We start from the raw sequence: 21251 nt of genomic DNA, 5'->3' as shown, positions 1-21251 counted from the left end.
TTTCTGTGTGGTGTTATCTATGACTTGAGGAAAACAAAAAAGAGAGGGTGAGAAAAACGTGCTGGTGTATTTGCTTGATTGGCACACTGCAGGAGCCAGAATTCTCAAAGAGTTTCTGTTGCTGTGTGACACTGACACTCTAAGCAGGGCAGTCAGGTGTGCAGAACAGAGCAGGCAAATGCCTGGAGAAATCTGGTTCATCATGGCCAACACACTCTGATGTAGGCACAAATGCAGATTACGAGGCTTACTGCTACACCACTGACACACTTAGTGTTTGGCAATGGTCCATAACAGTGACAGGATTGAGGCTACGGCAAAAAAGGTACTGAGCTGCATGGATTTGCCCCATAGACCATACGTGGCCCTTTGGCCAACAGATCTGCCTGAATTAAATCATTCCACGGTTAGTATCCCTGACTCAGTTCCTATTGTGTATTCTCTCTGGTGGTTCAACCTGGACAGATTTCCAAACTGCTCCAGGTGGTTTGAGTGCCATAATGTGGTGAGTGGCCTGGCCTCTGTCATGCTGAAGTGCTTTCATAGTTAAGTCCTTCTGCAAATAAGTGTTTCCAGCCCTAAAGTGATGAGCAGACTTCCCCAAAGGCAGTAAGGCAAACTAGAATAGCTGCTCACAGTTTCTCTTTGGTTCATTCAGGTTAAAAAATCAGCTTGATGTGGAGAAAGAGCAGAGGCCTCTGTTGGCTGCTTTTCAAGACACTTGCACCTTCCTTTTCCTCACTTCTGCAGTGGGGAGTTGTGATTTCTTTTCCCTTTCACATACCCTTACCCCATCACAGACCTACCCTGTCTCTAAAGCTACCACATGGAACTTGTCACACTTCAGTGCCCTGACCCCAGCACCTTAACCTACTTTCCCTGTGCTCCCTTGCTTTTTGTTTTCTTCATCTCTCTTCATTTCACTTCCTGTTAGAAGAAGTCTCCCCCAAAGAGCTGTGCTGGAATAGAGGCTGTATGTGGGCCAAGAGAGGAGAATGGATTTAGACACCTCTAAGCATAGCGAGTCTTCTTGACAAATAGCCTGGTTATTATGGGTGAACAAAGAGAAACAGATCTAATTCTTAGCCATCACCACCAAAGCCTGTGCTGCTGCTACAGTCCAGCCAGCGCTCAGTTCCCGTAAGAGGAGCAGGTTACTGGGAAGGTTTCTGCAACTGAGCTCCAAAACTCTCCCAAAGAGTCTCTGGGAGTGTCAGCAGATTTCTAACCGAGCCAAGAGAAGGGCCTTAGCGCATCGCCTGGCAAGCTGACAGCACCTCTGAGCTATGCATAGGATTAGCCGTTGACACACACGCAGCCTTCCTGTAAACTCAGGGTGTTCGGCTCTGCCCATTCCCTCAGAGATTGCAAAGGACAAGGGCTACGGAGGCATTTGATCTGCAGAGGTTGGTTCAGCATGGTGGTTAGCGCGGTATCTCTGGGTGGTGAAAGAGTGGGGAAAAGTTATGAAAGAGGCTTTTTGATTTTATTACTTTCTCCCTTCACGTTGTATCCTGTCTGCAGAGAGCTCTTACCAGATTCATGGACCTGGCCTGCCATGTGAGTTGAAAAAAAGAAAAAGTGGAGGAAAGCGAGAGAAAACCAAACGAATCCATTAAAAATTGCCTTTGCTACCTCATTAATCTTTTGCAGCAAATAATACATGCAAAACTTGGGCTAGCAAAGTCTCCAAAGAATAACATTTTTTTGGTGAGGTTTTAACAAATTAAAGAAATAAATTAAGTCACCAGCACAGCAGGGAAGTGCTGGAGGCCCTCAAGATTTGTATGTTTTACCATTGTTCTAAAAATAAACTTGGGGGGGTGGGGGAGTTTAAAAGTCTTTCAGTTGAAAAATAATATTTGCTTTGAGTGGCCGTGTTTGGGTTTTTCTCCCGCCTGGCACTTCACCACCTTCCCTGGCCCAGCAGCTAACTTTTGGAGACAGAAGGTGGAAAATGGTAGGAGTGAAGGTAGCAAAGCCATGCGGTGAAGAGAGAGGCATGCTGGGCGTTAGCAGGAAGTATGCAAAGCAGAAACGAAAATCCCCAAGCCTCACCCCACTGCAACTCCTCAGACAATGCATATGTTAGAGATTAGCAATTGGCTCTCTGATACCCTAGGACCAAACCAGTGGGAAAAGTACTGGCAGCTTTGGTGTGTTTCGTAGAGAGGTGGCTGGTGCCCCAGATAAATGGCCATTCTGGTCCCCTCCTCTCTTGCTATACTGTAGACTTGTCATCATTTTAACAAGCAGAGCAAAACTTCCCAAGTTACCAGAAATCAGAAGAACAAGGGCTGCCTTCTGATTTCTCCTTTCCATGCTCCCTTTTGTAATTTACAGTAAAGCGCCTAGAGAGAATAGCATTACCTCTCTATTTTCTTTCCTCCCCTAAAACTGACTGCTTCCCCTCTCATCCCAGCTGCTGCCCCACTACTTGCTTCCACTACCTCTGCTCTCTGGGCTACCTCTGCTTGTCATTCACTGCCTGCTGTTATTTCTTCCAACTCCACCCCGGCCTCGCCCTGGGGAAGAATAACTCTACTCACTCTATAGCCTGTCCCGGAAATATGAACAACTGGGTTTCATCAAAGCTGGATAGTCTGCATGATCTGCAGGCAAACAACATTCTGGAGGAGGCTTTTTAAAGGTATAGATGATGGGTAGATGTATAGTTCCCAATCAAGAATATGACCAGAAGTTAGGTATCATGAATTTTTCCTACTCCAGCCCTTGTTCATGCTGAAGCTGAGTGCATGCACATTAAAAAAGAAACTAGTTAAAGGATGCCTTCAGAGTTGCAAAGGTGGTCTTGGCAATCCTGGATAATGGTTGGGCTTGATCTTAAAGGTCTTTCCAACCTTGTTGGTTCTATGATTCTGTGACAGGCAGGGCTGCTATTTTCTGGCAGATAACCTACAACATCTCTGTAATTGCCCCCCCCCCCATATCACCTATATTCTGCAGTAGTGGGAATTAAATATGTGCATGAACAGCGTAAGGAAACATTGACATTCTGTATAGTTTTTTTGCTGCTGGAGCTCTGCACTTGTTCCTCCAAATTCGGTTTCCTTCCTAGTAGAAGCCTTTCAAGGAACTTGACCCCTGATTTCATGTGGATTACCTGTGAGTGGAGTAATCGAATGTGCACAGCATCCATACACACATGCACTCATACACACATGTGCATGGCACTTCCAACTCAGCAAATGCCAGAGCTCCAGTTACCCTTCGTATCTTCAGTTAGTCCCTTTGTGAATGTTTTTTTTGCTGTAGCCTTTGATTGCATATGCTTCTGCTATTTTCCCTTTCCGTCATCCCTGCCTTATTTCGTGCACAGAATGGGCTGTGCTCAATTACTGAACAGCAACCTAATATTTACTTTTCTCCTTACTGCACAGTGTGCAGCCCCTATCCTTTTTTACTGCACAATATTCAAGTCCTGCTTTGATGACAAAATGGTTGATTTCCTCATAGGCTTTTCTCTGTCCTCATCATTGTACATGTATCTGTGGCTACACAAGTGATTTATAGTGGAACTTGTTCTGGTACTTGTCCTCAGCCTCCTGATGGTGCCCACTTACTGCTTTCATTCTTGGGATGGTTTTACAGTGGAAAAAAAATGCCATGGAAAGATGTGTAATTTGCTGTGAAGGGACATAGCTATTTTGTTTGTTTGCAGCTAATGCATGTTCTGTTTTGTTATAAAAGCTATGGGTAAGCAGCAAAGATGAAGGTTGTTTTATTCAGCATGCTTCAGTTCTGAAAAGAGGGGAAAACTGCTTCTTCTCAGAAGTCTATGGGAAGGGCAGAATAGCTTTCACAGAGGGCAGTGTCTGGCATCCCATTCTCCCTGACACCCACCCCCCCAACATGGAGTTTCCCTCATGGTAAAATCCTGAGCATGGCATTGGGCCACGAAATCCCCATGTTCTCCCTGTAGAGGGTCTCAGGGAGAGGGATTGGTGCAGGGCTTGGGGCTAAGCTGACCACACTGAAAACTGTTGGACTGAGAGAAGGATTGGAAGCTCCCTAGCATGTGAACACACAGCAGCCAGGAAGTTGAAGGGAGTAAGGTGAGTCAGCTTTTTTCTGTTCTAAGATCTGTGATCTCTTGTGTTTGAGCAGCCTGGATTCACATCTGTGTAGATCTTCACTCGTTTGGCATGCTTGGATTGCTCACATTAAGGAAAAGGTGTTAGATCACCTCAAAACCCTGGCCACCTTGAGATCCAGTTGCACCCTAAATGCAACCAGCTTAGCAGCAGCTGTACTTCTTTGGCCACATCTGCCTGTGTTGTACACTGTTAAATCCTAATGATAGTCCTGGATCTGGAGCTCTGTAGAAAGCTTCTGGCTCTTTCTGATTGCTGTGTTAACTCCCAACTGGTTTGAGAAGGTAGGCTTTCTGTGGTGCTGGTATTTTCCTGAGGACAGAGGGAATACACCTGGTTCCTGCAGGGCTGCAACAGCAGCCACTACCTATAAGGAACACCTGAGACATTGTATGGTGTTGGACTCATGTGACTAATGAGAATGGTTTTTGCTGGGCTGAGGATGACAAGGAATAACCTCTCTTTCCCTGTAGTTAGCAAGTCAGCAAGGTGTTTGAAGGTATTGATTGTTGGATGGGACTTTGGCTAGATCAGTATTTAGCATAAGCCTCCAGCAGGCTGAGAATGTCTCTGAGACAGCAATGGAGTGTTATAAATGTGGGGTTTACGTGTGAGGATGGATAAAACTAGTGAGGAGGCTGCCAAGTGCTAATTGAAGGAAAAGAAATGTTTTTCCATCTGTAATGTTTTATTGAGGATCTCCTTTACATAATCTTAGCAGAACTTTATTTTGTGTTTTAAAGGCCGGAAGGAGTATCCAAACCAAGAGATTGAAAAGGTACACAACCTGATCTGTTTTCCAGAGTAGGTGACTAGAAAAGAGGTGCTCTCAGCTTCCTGAAATGTGGAGGACATGCTTTAACAGCCATCATTTAAACCATGGGGAAACATATCTATATGAATGATGTCTCCCTTCAAACACTGTGGGAAAAATAAATCCTTACTCACCAGTCACTGTGGTGTGAAACCCATGGCAGGGACCATGATTCGGTCTCTTCTGAATTGCCAGCTCTCTAAACAAACTGTATGTTACTGAAATGGAAGAATCTCTTTTCCACTGGGACTTAAAGTAATTTGTATTGAGCGCTGGGAGTTTCCAAGCTACCATATTTTTAAACTGTCTTTGTTAAACCAGGAAAGGGATCCTAGAGCATAGAGATTTTGAGTCAGTGGTCTGGATCTGCCCATCATGGTCTGGATCTGCCCATCGTGGTCTGGAACTGCAACTGGTTTGAATTTTTGTACAGCAACGTTTACCAAGGTAGGGACAGAGATGCCAGTAGCTTCTGCTTTAACACTCATCATGTAAGCAGAGAGCAGCTGAGTCGTGTGTCCCTTCCCCCATCACTGATGGCTGACTCCAGCCTTGAGTACCAAAAAACTGTAGCTACAGGTTTCTGGTCTTACAGGGAGAAAGGAGAGGAGATGGACTTGCAAGAGGCTTTCAAAGTCATGTCATGCTAGAAAACAGTGTTTGCTTTTGTTTCTTCAACAGCACATACCAACTCCAAGAGGCAGAAAGTATGGGGAGCAATAGGACAGGTTCTCCTAGAGTGACTGTGGGATGTCTGTGGGGAGCCAGGCTAAGTTGGAGCTGAGGAATGCATTATGGGCAGTAAGTTTAGAAAGAGATTTAAGTATTTTTTTTCTTTTTTTTAAATAAAATGAGTCCAATTTCTGTGATAAGAACCATCTTTAATGTAAAGCTGAAAAGACAGTATAAAGATGAAACAATTGGAAATAAAAGAAGTCTGGCCAAAATTTTCATTTACATGGGCTATGTAAACCTCTTCCTCAAGCTGTTACTGATCTGTTTTTACTTTCTTTGCAAAAGTAACAACTCCATGCTGAAATGGCCAGTTTTCTCAGCATTTACCAAAACCAGCATGGCTGGACTCAATGGCCAACATCACAGAAGTTCCTTGTCTAAAAATTTAGTTTTGTAAGCATCAGTGTTGTGAACAGAAAGGGGACACCTAAACCCCAGGCCCTAGATAAGTTTGGATCGTTATCCACGCTTGATATCTCATTATTGTGATCCAGGTTTCTCTCTGCTTGATGCCTTTCCAAGATTCCCCTGTATTTGTTTTATCCTTGACAGGCTAGTGAACATCTAAGAGCACTTGTATCAGAAGGTTTGGAAAGGGAACAGCTGAATATAATCTTCAGATAAATGCAGCATACCATGACCATAGATAAATGTTCTCTCCCATGAACAGAAGCATGAGACCTGTAGCTCTGAAAAGCTTTTGATTTAGATTTCTCCCTAGAGAATGGTGAAGATCATGTTATCACATTCGTGATCTTGGGCTGTGGTGAGCTGGGCTGTGGAAACTCTCAGGTGTATACCTTCAGTTTGGCTACCCAGAGGATTTTGTGGTGCCAGGGTCAGGAATGCCCTTTTGGATGGTAAGATGCTAAGGCACAGTGGTTTGAGCTTTCCCCAGATTAGCCAAAAGAGTGAAAAGGAACTGCATATTCCACCCTGAAGCAACAGAAGTATACAAACAAATGTATCCATCTCTGCTGGGCCACATTCACATGCACGTGTTGGTTCCTCGGTGCCAGCTCCTGCTATGAACTCTAGCTCTGCATGCTGTTAGAAATGGCAGAAAGAGATAGATTTCTGTATCTCTACACAAGCACGCACTGGGTTGGTTTTTTTTTTTTTATCTACAGCATATGGTGATGTTTGCTTAATCCATGAAAAACATATACTCATACATGATGTGACTTGTATTTTCTCCACAGAAAGCAAACTGGGCTGCATTTGTTACTGGACCCTAAAATCCATTTCTGCTGCATAGCTAGGCAGGTATGTTTTGTATTTCTGGTTTGGGTTTTTTGCCCCCTTTTTTTTTCAGTTTAAAAAAAAAAGGCCAAATAATAAAAAAACCCAAACCAAACAAACCAACCCCACAAACCACCAGAAAGCACATAATGATTCAAAACACATGCTTTGTGTCAACTGTTTCACTGTTACTATTTTATCTCTATAAACAGGGCAGAGGCAAATCCCATCCAAACAAGGAACGGAAGATGCACTGCAAAACTGTGGCTGGGTCACATGAAACAAGAATACATGCACATTTCTGAACAGGGAAGACCCAGCTCAGAAATGTAATGCCTGCATTTTAGTGGTTATGCATTGTGAGTTGCTGAGTGCATGTACAGTAAGTCATGCGCACTCTGGCTGCATCTGACTTGTGCAGTCACTATTTGTCCAGGCCTTTGGGTGCCCAGGCTTCCAGATGTTCAGAAACCCCATGCACATGTGCTGTATCAAGCGCCTCCATTGGAGGGTGCTAAACTTCTCGGCATTCCTCTCAAATTCAGCCCCGTAAAAATTGGAAGTTTGGGTCACTTTTTTGTAAGGGGGAAGTCAAGTCCAAGCTCCTGAAGTCAGATGGAAGTCCTCTGTTGAATTAAAAAAGGATTTGGGCTGGACCCATAACAGGTCTCATCTTCCATGCAGATATGGCAGTTTCATTTGCCTTTTCCTCTTGCGGGTTCATGACTGATCAGCTGCTGAAAGAGTTCCTGAAAGTTGCTTTAATTTTCAGCACACCTTACATACTCCTTATAGTCCGTGCCAAAGCCCTACTCCCTTTATATGGAGATGTTCCCTCACACTCCACTTACTGTGGTTCAACATTGCTGAGAGAGCCTGTCCCTGGTCCTTTGTAGCTTCTTGATTTGTTTTAGTAATTCAATGAAGTATATTATTTTGTATATCTTCTGACACACTAGAATTAGACCCATCCCTATTTTACTGTGTTGATAATAAATGTCACCATTAGTCATCTACCACTCAAGTTCTGATATGCACTGCAAAGCTAAAGATAGTGCAACAAACAAATATCCTAGGCTGCGATGTCTGCAGTGTAGAACACAGCAGACCACTTCAATCTTTCAAAAGACCCATTCCTAGGAATTATTTGTCAGCCCCTTTTTTAAAACCCATATGAAGGACATGCCACAGCATTACGGTGAATGTGCTGTCCCAGTACCTTATTTGTCTGCAGTTAGAAGATTTTCCTGATGTCCAGCATAGTTGTCTTTGGTGAACATTTTGTTCCCACCTCAGTGGCCACAAAAGCAATCAGTAACAACCTTTTATGTACCAGGTAGAAGGGGACCCTGTAAAGAGATGCTTCTATGGTTATGAGGAACCAGAATTTTGGGGGCCTTTCTCTGCCACGTATTTCCCATCTGACCTCAGACAAGTCTGTTAATCTCTGTATTTTGCTACCTCCAAGGGATGCTGTGAGGGTAAGTTCACTGGTGTTTCCAGGGCTGTTCAGATACTGTACTGACAGGGGCTATGTAGGTGAATAGAGAGAGAGAGCAGACATATGTTTATTAATCTGGTAAAGGACTGATATTTAACTCAGCAGTGCTCCCAAACAAATGTCAAAGACTATATTATCAGCATGTCTCTTATCTCTGGAATTTTGTTTTCTGCTGTGCTACTTTACTTGTTGGTTTGTGGTTTGTTTTGCAGCTTCCTGGAAAAGAGAACTTTAAAAACATGATCAGAAAACGCCTGGTGAAAGTTGTAACCGGCTCTGACTGTCCATGCTGTGACAGCCAACAAATATCACCTGCTGATGATTTACAGATTCCTGGGAGATGTGGTGTTGAGTCTCAAAAACTGGAACAAGAACAACTCACCCAATATGCTTCTCAGGAAACAGTGTAATGTATCCACCCGCTTCATGCTCTCTTAATTTAGGACATGTGTAGTGTGTAACAATGAACTGGCCAACTGGTTATGTTGCTGTAAATCTCATTCCCCACCTTACAAAACACACTTGATTGACCTCTTCTTTTATGAAAGCTCAGTCCAGGCTTTCCATTCCACCTCTTGGGAGGGAGGCAGATCACACTGACGGTTTGCAAACACACTTTTCCAGAAAGAAAAATACAGTGTTTTGTTGTTTTTGTTTCATTGAGCAGCCTTTTCAAGTTCTGCGACCCAATTTTGCTTCCCCTTAAACTGTGACCAGTATTTATTTATCCCTTTTTAAACACAGTAATTTAATTAAGAAACTAATCAGCAGTGTTGAAATGATCTTTGAACTACACCTCTAACGCTGAAGGAAATTTATGAATGTATTATACAAGAAAGATCCTATTATCTAAAAAGCTTTCTGCTGCAAGGACTTGGCATCTGAAAAGACTTGAAATTCTGCACTAGATTTATAATGTAAAGATCTGATCATTATTTATAGAGTCTGAAATGTATTCTGAGTCTGACAAGTTTGGATTGTTTACTAAAAATAAAACTTTCAGAGGTGAGTTGGACATTTAAGGGGTTGAAGGACAGATTGTAAAGGTACCTGTGTATCATAGGCTTTTAATGGGTTAGACTACCTTTTCAGTCAGTGGAGAGAGATTGGCATGTTCCAGTTATGTTCCATTTTCTTAGGCACTTCAGATGGGAACTTACTGGCTGATCATCTCGGCGTGGCATTAACAGGGCATCTGTAGTTAATCATTATCAACACCTGCCAGTTTCACTTCCCACAGCTTCAGATAAAGAGAATGTTTTTGAAAGCTACCTGGGATGTAGGCACCTTGGGCAGAAAGTGACCAGACCCAATAAAGAGAGTCCCACACCTGCAGTGTTGCTCAACCCTGGGAACTGAGCTGTTGCTGGTTGCATAACAGGACAAACTCAATGAGACTATGTCCTCTTCACCAGCCACTTGCTGATGTTTCTAAGTGCACATCAGCAGTAGAGGGCCTAGTTCATGAATCCCACATTGCTTCTCCGGTATGAAGGCTCCTAAGACTTTGTCCCAGCATAGTTAAGACAGTTATATTTCTGGACATGGTCAGCAGATGAATTAATGATGCCTCAGCAAGTGCTCTGGAGGAAGACACAGTGGTTAGTCAAGGGACAGAAGATCACTTACTTACTATCAGGCCTGTCCATCCAAGTGGCACTGTGGGTCTCTAACTGCAGGCTTAGATTCAGTCATTTGTCCTCCAGGGACTGACAGATGGAAATAACCAATTGGTTCTATCCAAATGCAGGTCTGGAATCAGGGTCTGATGGCTGGAATTAATGAGCGGCACATTTGAGGCCTGGTTTTCTCTGGCCTTGGATCTTGTGATTGAATTATCCTATGTCTAAGAAGGTATGAAGTCTATTCCAAGATTTGGCTGTGGCTGGGAAATTCTTCAAAGTGCTTTCCTTTGGGGATTTTCTGGTGAGTAATAAGTATGAGAAAAGAATTCTTCCTCGAGGTCTCTTTCGTTAAGAACACTTACAGTTATTTTCTGTACTGCCTTCTTACTTTCACAATATTTGTGGAATTTCATCTTTTATCTCTTAGTCCTGTAGTAAGTTGACTTGAAATGTGCCAACAAGTTCAAAAGGCTTTGGTGTGGGGAGAGAAGAGAGATAGGTACCGATATGCTGATAGGCTTGTATACAGCGCTTTCCTGTGAGAAGTAAAATAAAAAGGGCATAGTATCTGTCCCATGAAGCCTACTGTATCTCTAAAGGATGGGCAAAACACAAAAGTATGGACTTTTATGGTACATTAAGGACTCATGTCAGAAAGACTGGGGAATTATTTTGGCAACTTGATGAGACCCTCAGTTAAGTTTGCCACTACCTACACTGCTGGGGTCTATTGACACGAGCTTGCTCAGAGTTAGGATGCAGGAATTAATAACTTCACACTTTCCATTGACTCATTTACTTAGTTTTGTGTTATGTACTCCACATGGGTGTTCTGTAGGGAAAAGGGAAATAAAGATGAGAATTAAGATGAAAAGAGAGGACTGCCATTTTTTCCATGAAGAGCAGATTGCAAGAGTGTGGCATTTTTCCCACACATCTTGAATAGTTTTGGGCTTGGGCTTTCTGAAGAGTTTTTAATTAATTTATTGTTTAAATAACTGTAATGAGAAGAGCCCCTGCCACACTGATTCTAATGAGGATTGCATGTGCTCTGTGTCTTTCTCATTGTGGCCTGTACCATTTAAATATCTTAACCAACATGTGCTGTGGCAGATTTCACTTATATCTGCTTAAATTAAAACTTGTCAGTTTAGGAGCTGAGAAGTAGGCAAATATTTGAGAGAGATTTGACATTCACTGCTGAAATCATTGCACTAAATATCTAGCATCAATGGCATTACTTAAGAAGGGTTAGAAATTCTTGCTGTGCTGTACAGGCTGGACATTCTGGACTTGAAGAAAAATGTACTTTACCTTCTGTATTCATAATTAAGATCTCCACCAAAATTTCAGCTTGTTTTTCTTCTATATTTTATCTGAGCTATATGTGACTATTCAAGTTCCTCAAAGTTGCTGCTAGGAGAACAAACAGTACCAATATCTCAGAAGTAGCTGGAGTAATAGCACGATTCAGTTGTAAAAAGAATGGCATTTCCTTATGTTCTCATCCCCCAGAAATGTAAGGGAAGATGGCACTGAGCTGGAAAATTCTGATGGAACCTTGGATATTTGAACAGCTCCAGCCACAGAAGATGAAGCTTTATTTCCCATGTGCATGTATTTTTAATTCCTACAAGTCACTGTAGCAAAACACAGTAGTGTGCAGTACGTACGCCAGTGAAAAGGATGAAAACTTTTCTGTGCTGGAAATTACTTGCTTGTTGATACACTAAAGTACAACTTGGGTATTAACACAGAGTATTACACTTCTACGTTTAATTTCAATTGTAATGTAATCATAGTGGTACTTAACTGGCTATTACAAAAGGGACCAGAACCCAAATATTCCAATACAAAGTGAGAGTCCTTACTACCAATTGTGGAGTTGATTTCTTTTCTCATACAGGATCAACACATAGGCAGTAGGCAAACAATTTTAGTGCCCAGTGCCCGTAGGATTATAGGATAATTCAGGTTGGAAAGCACCACAGGAGGTCTCTAGTCCAACATCCTCTAGTCCAACATCCTGCTCTAAGAAGCCATGAGATGAGACCAGGCTGCTCAGGGCTTTATCCAGTTGGGCCTTGAAAACCTTCAGGGAGGCTGCACAACCTCCCTGGTTGTCCTGGGGGAAAATAATACATGTCCTTATAGCCAGCCTGAACTTCTCTTGTTGCAGTTTATGCCTTGTCTTCCCACCACACTCCACTGTGAAAAGCTTGGCTCTGTCTTCTTTGTGACCTCCTCACTGAGCAATGGGGTGCTCTGGTGACCGCCAGCTTATGGTGACCAAGATGCATACAGGAGGCCAAAATATCTCCTGACATCTTAGATGGTATAAAGGCAAGCAATGACGTTAAATACAGTGTTTTCTCTTTCAAAGTCTGTGTATTGGCCTACTCCTCGAGTTGCATCACTCCTTTCAAAGCATTTTTTTGTTCAACTTCAGACTGGTGAATTTCCTACTGTTCAAAGTTTCTAAGAGTTTGGGAGGGAGCATTTTATTTGATCTATATTAGCTTATTGCAGTTAGACACAGGAAAAAAACACCGCTTCCCACAGAGGTTTTCAGTGCCTCATTTCCCACAGTTTATCCCCCTTTTCCTTTAGGCTCTGACTTCTAGCAATAATAATCTGTAGTTGTAACTTGGCTGTTTCAGATTGCATGCCTTTAATATTTCTTATTTGTTGTCAAACTGTGTAAGCAGTGGTACAAGCCCTGAGTGTCTCTTGCTCTGCATAGTCTCATCAGAGCCATAGGGGAAGAGTCATGAACTCAGATCCTGGCCCAGCTACCTGATCACTCTTAGTCATGTTGGCTCCAATTATTGCCCCTTGCAACGAACATACAGCCCACTGTCATGTTCAGGTCACTAGCTTTGAAGGAGCAGTAACCTGCCTTTCCACCAGCTAAGCTCAGTCTAGGTGAAGGTCAGATCTGCCATGAAGAGCCATTTATAACTTGAGTGAAACTGCAAAGGAGGTGGTGGGCAGAAGACTTGGAGAAGGCGGAGTTGCCGGAGATGAGCCATCTTTTGTAGCACCTGAGCTTTCTTGTGTTCAAACTCAGGACAGGTCCCAGTGGAGGTGTTCTTCAATCCAGCAGAAACCATATGGAGGAGTGTGTTTCTTCACCCTGAAACACTGTGCAACTCTACCTCTGCTGTTGATTCACCTCTGTGATCATAGAATCATAGAATAGTTAAGGTTGGAAAGGACCTTAAGATCGTCAAGTTCCAACCCCCTGCCATGGGCAGGGACACCTCACACTAAACCATGTCACTCAAGGCTTTGTCCAACCTGGCCTTGAACACCGCCAGGGATGGAGCATTCACAACTCCCTTGGACAACCCGTTCCAGTGCCTCACCACCCTCACAGTAAAGAACTTCCTCCTTATATCCAGTCTGAACTTCCCCTGTTTAAGTTTACCCTTTTAAGTTTGAACCCATGTCCCTTTCCTCCAGCTCACCCAGTTTCAGGCCTGCAATAATCCCAGTTGCCAGCCTCCTGTAGCACCAGACTGCTCAGTGTTTCAGGCCAGCTGGTAAATCTTCACTTTTTGAATAAGGAAACTAACATATAAAAGGATGAAATTACTGCTCCCTGTGCTTTGCAGAACTGCTTTTTACTGCTGTCTGGGCCCCTGTCAATCAGAAAGCTTAGGAGGGGTTCAGGAACTTCATACACTCAGGGTTCCTCTGCATTTTGTTATCATTGATTGTATTCAATTAATTTGTTTCCTCTGAAGAGCTGGACAGGCTTTCTCCAGCTTTGGTGATGCAAGTTAATACTTATGCATAATATGGCTTAAAGAAAAGATGAATTGGTGAGTAGTCTGGAAACCTGAGGCATATTGCCTTTTAGACTAATGATTCTGCATGTGGAACGGGGAAGAAAATATTGCCATAGGGCTTCTATGACCTGTTCATGGGTAAATAATTATACAGAAAGCATCAATATGGAATGGTCAGCTCAGAGGCCTGACGGTTATACAGCAGTCCACAGGGTTAATCTGGGAACGTTGTGAAGTCAGTCAAAAATCAAATACATCCCTGAACAAAAATGCCCTGGTTAAGCTTTTATTTTGGAGAATAGAGAGAAAACAAAGCATCTTTGATTGCTGTACATGGAGAAAAGCATGCTCCAGGCTTGTGATATTTTTAAGACACAAAACCTCGTACATCAGATGGACCAAGCCCAATCCTCTATATACGCACATGAACAATACTCTTTTGAACGTTTAAGCTCTATGAGAGCACATGAAAGACTTTAAAATGGACTCATCTAAGTCTCTGTGGCATGCTGTGTAAGCCAGCAAAGAGTCACGCATGGCACCTGGGAAGGCAGAGGTCTTCCAGTAATCTTTATTATCTTGGATGTCTCACTTTCTCAGCTCCTGTTTCTCAATTGGAAAATGAGGATAATGTCAAGGTTCGATGGACAGTGTCTGCTTCATTTGTTCTCCATTTATGTTAGATTTCTTTTTAAAATGACATATTTAGCTCAATCACAGCTCTTGAGAGAGGAAGATTGGTCCTCCTACCCTTTTTATACATGTCAAGGAGGAAGTGATTTCCCAGAAGAGACAGGTATGGCATACAGGGAGGAGCAACCACTCAGTAAGAGAGGTTTCCAGTCCAATGGGGAGGTTAGGAGGTAGCAGAGGTAAGCAAGAAGCAGACTCACAATCAAGTGTCTCTGGGATGGGAAGAAGCTTCAGAGGGACCAGAACGGACTGTGCATGGCTCGCTGTGGTTCAAATATTGACTGAATTGAATGAAACCAGAGTGGAAGGTATCTTTGTAAGAATGCAGCTTGCAGGGAGAAATTTATTTATGTTAACCATTTTATGGCGATTGCTTGATCTTGTCAGTCCAGTTTTCACAGCTTTGAGAAGTTAAGGATTCTAAATTATATTCTAGTAAAATCGGTTTATGTTCAAAAGCCTTTCTTATCTCTTTTGCCTGCCAAATTGGGATCTCATAACACAAAGATGTTCTTTCTTTGGGGTTCTTGGAGTGAAAAGTATCATAGAACAGTGAAATTGTAGTCATTGAACTGATGAACACTCACTCAGGTCTAGAAGCCCATTTCCTGCACTCATGTCCAGCTTCTCCCTTGACTGATGAGAGCCTTGCTGAATTTTGCTGGTATAGGAAGTTGGTCCTTGAGGGTATGGTGTTCTCCTTTGCTGACACTGAATACAAGCTAAAGCAACAAAGATTCTGCTTGTCTTGGCTGAAGTGTAAACATCTTCAGTCAATTAAACCATTAAAATTACCATTTGCTCTTTGATCCCTTTTTGTTTCCATCTGTCCCTTTGTTATATCCTTTCTGATGCTGAAGCGAAGGCACGTTGGAGACAGGGCCGCCTCTGCTTTTGTGTCTCTGGAGGTAGGTGGATCACTGCATGGTGCTGCTACAGAATGGTTTCCATCAACTCCTCTTCCCAGTGGGGTATATAATTCTCCATAAATGGAGAAGCAACTTTCCAGGCTTTATCCAAAATAAACACAAACAAGAAAATGCATGAAATACGGTTTTCCTTCCTCTGATCCCCTTTTCTGTACATAGTTCATGTTGAATTTAAAGACGTAAACCTCCCTTTTTGCCCATTCCTGCAGAAGTCATATACTAAATTCCCAAAATATAGTCCAAACCCACACAGGCATCAAGATCCCAGTAACAGAATATGTTAAGTCAGTGGGAATTCTGGAAGTATCTTATCACCAAAAATCAGCTATTAATTGTAAACAATAATATTCATTCTTCTTAATTACAGCCATAGAATTGTGTTGGACCTTCTCTATTTTTTAATGTTTTAGGCAATGCTCCACACTTTGACCAACATGCAGAAAAATGGCCTGTATATCTTTTTCTCGGAGCAAATAAATTAATTTTTATGGAATGGAAGTGGAAGGTAGAACTGAATAAGCTAGTTGCAATGGAAATAGTCTTTGAAAACATTGGAAAAGTTAGACACTTGCAATAGCATGTAGTCTAATTTCCTGAACCTGTGAGAAAGGACATGAATTATTATACAGCTTACTGTGGAACATATGCTTGCTTCCTCATGTATGTAGAAGGCAAGGGTGGAATATGTGCGTGAGTCAGGTCCAGCATTTCTCATTCTGTCTCTTAAAAGTTCAAAACCAAAGCAGACACTGTGAATGACAAAAAAAGACGTGCCAAGAAATGAGCTAGAGCAGCTTAGTCTAGATGCTTCTAAACTGGACAAGAAGAAAAGTAACTTTTGCTAGCAGGTACCTTTTCTGATTTGTCAATAGCTTTTATTTTGTTTCAAAAAATCTTGTCAGATACCTGGAGTTATATTTTTTCAGTCTGTACCAAAATTATCCATGTTGTCATTTTACGTAAAAATCATAATAATCTGCTGCTCCTCTGGCACGGCACTCTTCCTCCAATATTCCTGCACTCTTTTCACATTTCCAAATAAGTTTACTGAAGCTTGAAGTAGGGGTGGGGACATAGAGGGTGCAGTGTGAGGTTTTGGGGTGGGTTCTGTATTTTTGTTTGTTTGTTTTAAAGAAAGAATCATATTCCTGAGTTTAAAACTCGGAAAGAATCTTAGCTCCTTTGAGGCAGCATCAAGGTGGGATCCTGCAAACACAGGTTCGGTTGCCATCTAGGAAATGTAATGCATTCACAGTTCATATTCAATTTACTGCCTTTACAAGAAAGGATTCTGGATTTCAGAGCCTGGTGGTGGGGTGACATTGAATACAGGGTTGTGTAGCACTTTATAGAACTTTTCTTTTATTAGCAGCTCTATAACACATTAAGTTAGACTGAAAATTTGAACTAATTCTTTCCCTTGAGGCCCAGGCTGTAATAATGGTAAAAATCTGTGAAATAGGGTAAATACAATTCAATAATTATATTGATAAATAAAATGAAAATCAACTAATTGTGTCATTCAGTCAGTTCCCTGCCTCTGTTGTTGCTGCCTTTCTGCATCAGCGACTGCTAAACTTTTTCTGTCACACTCCAATAAATTTAATTGTGCAGAATAAATGAGCTAATTTTTGAAGTCACAGGCTCTGTTTGCAAGATAAGGATGGTGATTTATTGACCTCTTCCAACTCTGTAAGAGTGTCACCCTTCCTTTCACTGACAACCATGAGAAGGGGTTTTGTCCCTTTTCACCCAGCACCTTGCTAAATCCCACTTTGTATATTTACCTTCCCATCTCATTTTCCTGAAGTCACATAATACACCACAATAGACCCCAAATCCCTCTTTCAGTTGGGATACAGAACTGCTCCAAGTGATTAGCAGAGCTGTGGGGTTTTCAATCTTTCTTTTTATGCTATTTTCTTCTGATGATCATTTCATTCTCTAGATATTGGAGGGATGGCTGATAAAAGGAAGTACAAGAAGGAGGGATAGATTAACGCCATTTTTTTTCTGGAAGCTCCGGTCTAATCTCATTCATGAATCATGAGCTCATCCACAGTACCAGGATGCGTACTCATTTCAGTGCTCATTCACATTGATAGTTTGACCATGAGCACAGGAAAAAAATCAGATATTAAGCATTGGACATGCCTCATGAAAAAAAAAAAAAAAAAAAAAATCCCTGCTTTTAAAACTTTTGTTTCTGTTTCTTGGGTTTTGTGCCTAGATGCTGAGAAGACAAGGAGAAGATACTGGCTATCTTCTCTGTTATGTTGCTGCTGCAATTTTGACAATTGCAATTTTGGCTTTTTAAACTGACATAGAATGGTAGAAGTGAATAGGTTGCACCTTTTCTTTCCCACCACTTTGATTGTCAGTCAGGTTATTTTAGCAAAACATCTGCATGACAGCCACAACTACCCTTTTTCATAAATCTGGATCTTTTGCTCTATTCTTTAAAATAATGCTATAAAATGAACTATATGCATATGAAAAGGGATGCTTAGATACCGTGGTGCAACTCAAATCAGTTGTCATGGTGTAGCAATATGATCTCAGAATCAAAAATCTAGTTATTCTGTTGAGTCAATAAAACTCTTCAGAGAAAAACAAAATCAGCACCAACACACCAACTATGTCAAGAAATAGTCTCAAAGTTTAGCCTCCTTGACTCTGGCAAATAAATCCAATAAATGACAAGGATGGGGACACTTTCTTTGTAAAACTAAATGGCTGTCTGATGGCATACATAGGGCTATGCAAACCAGTTTTCCATCTTGGTGGAAAACTCTGTTTGCTCTTCACGGTGAGATTGAATCTATTCTTCTTTGACTGTCATGCTAGGTAACATAGCTAGTCAAATATATATGAAAGCTAGCTAGACTTTGACAAACTTGGCCTCCTAGAAGTGCACAGCAAAAGACTATGGAGCCAGGATTTCAGCTGGGCACCTAGAATGCAAACTGTGAGAAACCTTTCTCTTATGTTTTAGTTGTTATATTGGACCACTTTCTGCTGTAATTTTCTTCTAAAGAAGACTTATAACCTCCTAAATATTTCCTGTCAGGTGCTGGCTAGGTGAAATGCATCCTAGGGAATTGCAGCTCAAGGAATCACAGCATCCCACATACAGAGCAGTCCAAATTTCTGCCAAACTCCTCACCGCGTCTTTAACTCAAACCGTTTGCATTCTTTGTGATTGATGCTTGTAGCAAAAGGCACACCTAAATCAGGAAAGCCTTCTGCATCATGGTTCTGCCTTTCCTCAAACAAAACCTTATGTCCAATTTAACAGCCTGCTCTGGGAGCTCCACACAAACCTAACACAGACAGCCTTTGTATGAAATGATAATTGCTGTTCCTTCCTGTTTTCAATATGTAGTTGCTGTGCATGCCTTGGTTGCTGTGAGTCGCCTGATTTGGACTACTTTGGGAACCTGTCATCCTGCACCTGAGCAATTACATTGATTTTTGGGGAGTATGAAAGTAAATTTAATCTGAACAAAACTTACTCTTTGGTGATGAAATCTTTGCCAACTTTAACAGGGTAAAATTCTGCCAGCATGTAACTTTTTATTGGGCTGTAGTGAAATACTTTGGAGAAAGATTTCCAGTTCATAAACCAACTCCAAAATGTCAGTTGACATATATGGGCCATTATAATTTTTCTCTTTGCAAGTTCCAATTGTTCTGCAGATTCCTCGCAACAAGAACAAGAAGATAAAGTTTGCAGTGAAGAGCTGGACCTTGTGAGGAGATATCTGAAAATGCTAAATCTCATTCAGATCAACATTTCTAAACCCATGACTTCCGCTGAAGGAGAGCTATGTACTTCTGAGAGAGGAAGTTGGCAAACTCTTACGAGCAAAATAATGTTCACTTCTCAGTTCAGATTTTTTTTTTTTCTGCTGTGACCTTTGCTAGATCTTAAGTTGTCAGAAGTAGACAGAATTAATCTGAACTGAAAACGTTTATCATGCTCTGTAAATCATAATGCAATTCTGCCCATCTCTATCCTTTTTCATTGGTGCTCTGGTTATGTGGGTATGACTGAAAGTTGCTAGTCTGATCTGGAAGTGACTTGGAAAAATGACATCCACTAGTTACTGCAAATCTGACTTACAGACCAACTGGAGGGTACAAGATTGGTGAAATATGTCGTCTGTAGGTGAAACCAAAGTTGAGCAACTAAGGGCTCCTCACGAAAGAAAGCCTATCTATCTTCCCTATTGCTGAACATAGAAGCTGAACTGCACAGGCATGAAGATAAATCAGAACTGATTGCAGAGATGAGAATTCATACTGCCTGATGGAACTTAGGTATCTTCTTAAAATACCGGGCTTTTGGTTCATTCTGCTGAAGAAATAAAACCCAGCCCAATATTGGAGCAATGTATTGCCAAGGCCAGGGTTGAGAGCTGAGATCTTTCTGTGTTCTTTGATGTTTGAAAACCAAGGTTGCGATAACAAAACCAGCCAACAATGTAAAAATGGGGAGATTGAGGGTGTGCTGAAGCCCAAATGAAAACACATGGAAGACAATTCTCTGTCCACAGCTCACCTGCATTCCCCATACCTCTTCCTGTCTGCAGGGCAGACCTAATATGATTAGATCAGAGCATCCCCCACTTCACAAAATATGCTTACTGAAAGACACTTGTTTCCAGTTTGGATTTTTTTTCTAATGTTGTGGTTTTGAGACTGCCTTGGAATATTTTATATAACATCAGCTACTGTGCAGATTTGGGTATTGTACTGTAATTACTTAAATAGGGGATTTTGTATGCTATAGCCAGTGATTCATGAACTGCAGGGTATCTGCAAAAACAGGCTTTCATTGGGATTATGGGATGTAAAATGCCTGAAGGTTTTTGCCTTTGATAGCAGACCTGCCATTGCATCCACACAGGGTTTGTCTAATAAATTGTATTAGTGCTTTCCAGTACCCTGATAACTTCCCTCCCCCCAACTCCTTGTTATTCTAAAGTGTTTCAAAGGAAAACTGGTTCTCTGTGAATTATTGCTGAGGCAATCATTAAAGTGTGTGTTCAGGATGCTTGTGGTGGCCGTGCTGTATAACAGAGAAGAAAGTTGAAAAGGTTCTTCAAGGAGATGTAATCACTTACCCTCCATCAGTTTAGGGTTATGTAGCTAAATCCCCTACCTGATTTTGGAAACAATCTCAGCCACTGAAGAAACTGGAGCTACTGTTTCATTTAAGGTATTGTTTAGCTTGGCACATCTAATTATTTCAAGCCCATGAAAAGGAGGAGGACATGCTGAAGAAAGTATGTTCACGCCTGTGTATCCAAACAATGTGTTAGACTAGGAATCCTTGCAGACACAGTTAAGTCTAAAGCTTTTTTTCCTCCTGTAAGATCCAGTATGAACTGGGCAAAGGGAATCAAATATATGATAATGTCTTGCTGCCTGATAGAAAACCCTAAGTTGTCCAGGGGATAGCAGGTTTCTGGTGGAACTTCCTTGCTGACTTTTCTGTCAGCCCATTTCTAAATGCAGGTTTCCTGCTGTAAAGAAAGAAGCAGAGTTGTTTTGTAGTTGCTTGTATTTTAATTATAGCAGGCACAGCATTTCAGACATGCCAATGCTTGTTTTTATGTTGGGATCCACATGGCTGCATTTTCTTTCCAGGGGTTGGGAAAGATCATTTTCTTAGTCATATTTCTCTCAGATGCAGAGCTGTGCTGATAAAAAAACAAAACAAAATTTACTGCTACTAACTCCCTTCTGAACTCACCACAGCACAGGGAAGGAAGTTCAGTAGATATCAGATACAAGT

At 41.7% G+C, this 21251-nt stretch overlaps 1 long non-coding RNA gene across 1 annotated transcript in view; it reads left to right on the top strand.

Moving 5' to 3' along the window:
* The window catches only part of LOC133267319 (uncharacterized), a 156885-nt gene that overhangs the window by 107654 nt on the left and 27980 nt on the right, over nt 1-21251 (top strand). The window contains exons 2-3 of the long non-coding RNA XR_009742742.1: nt 8620-8813; nt 10158-10261. This is a non-coding gene — a long non-coding RNA (uncharacterized LOC133267319). The remainder of the gene's footprint in view (nt 1-8619; nt 8814-10157; nt 10262-21251) is intronic.

Source organism: Pezoporus flaviventris, unplaced genomic scaffold (assembly GCF_033815535.1).
Source record: "Pezoporus flaviventris isolate CSIRO_AGI_PZ_B2104156 unplaced genomic scaffold, CSIRO_AGI_Pfla_v1 ptg000007l, whole genome shotgun sequence".
Lineage (NCBI taxonomy): Eukaryota > Metazoa > Chordata > Aves > Psittaciformes > Psittacidae > Pezoporus > Pezoporus flaviventris.
This window is presented reverse-complemented; position numbering and strand designations above follow the sequence as displayed.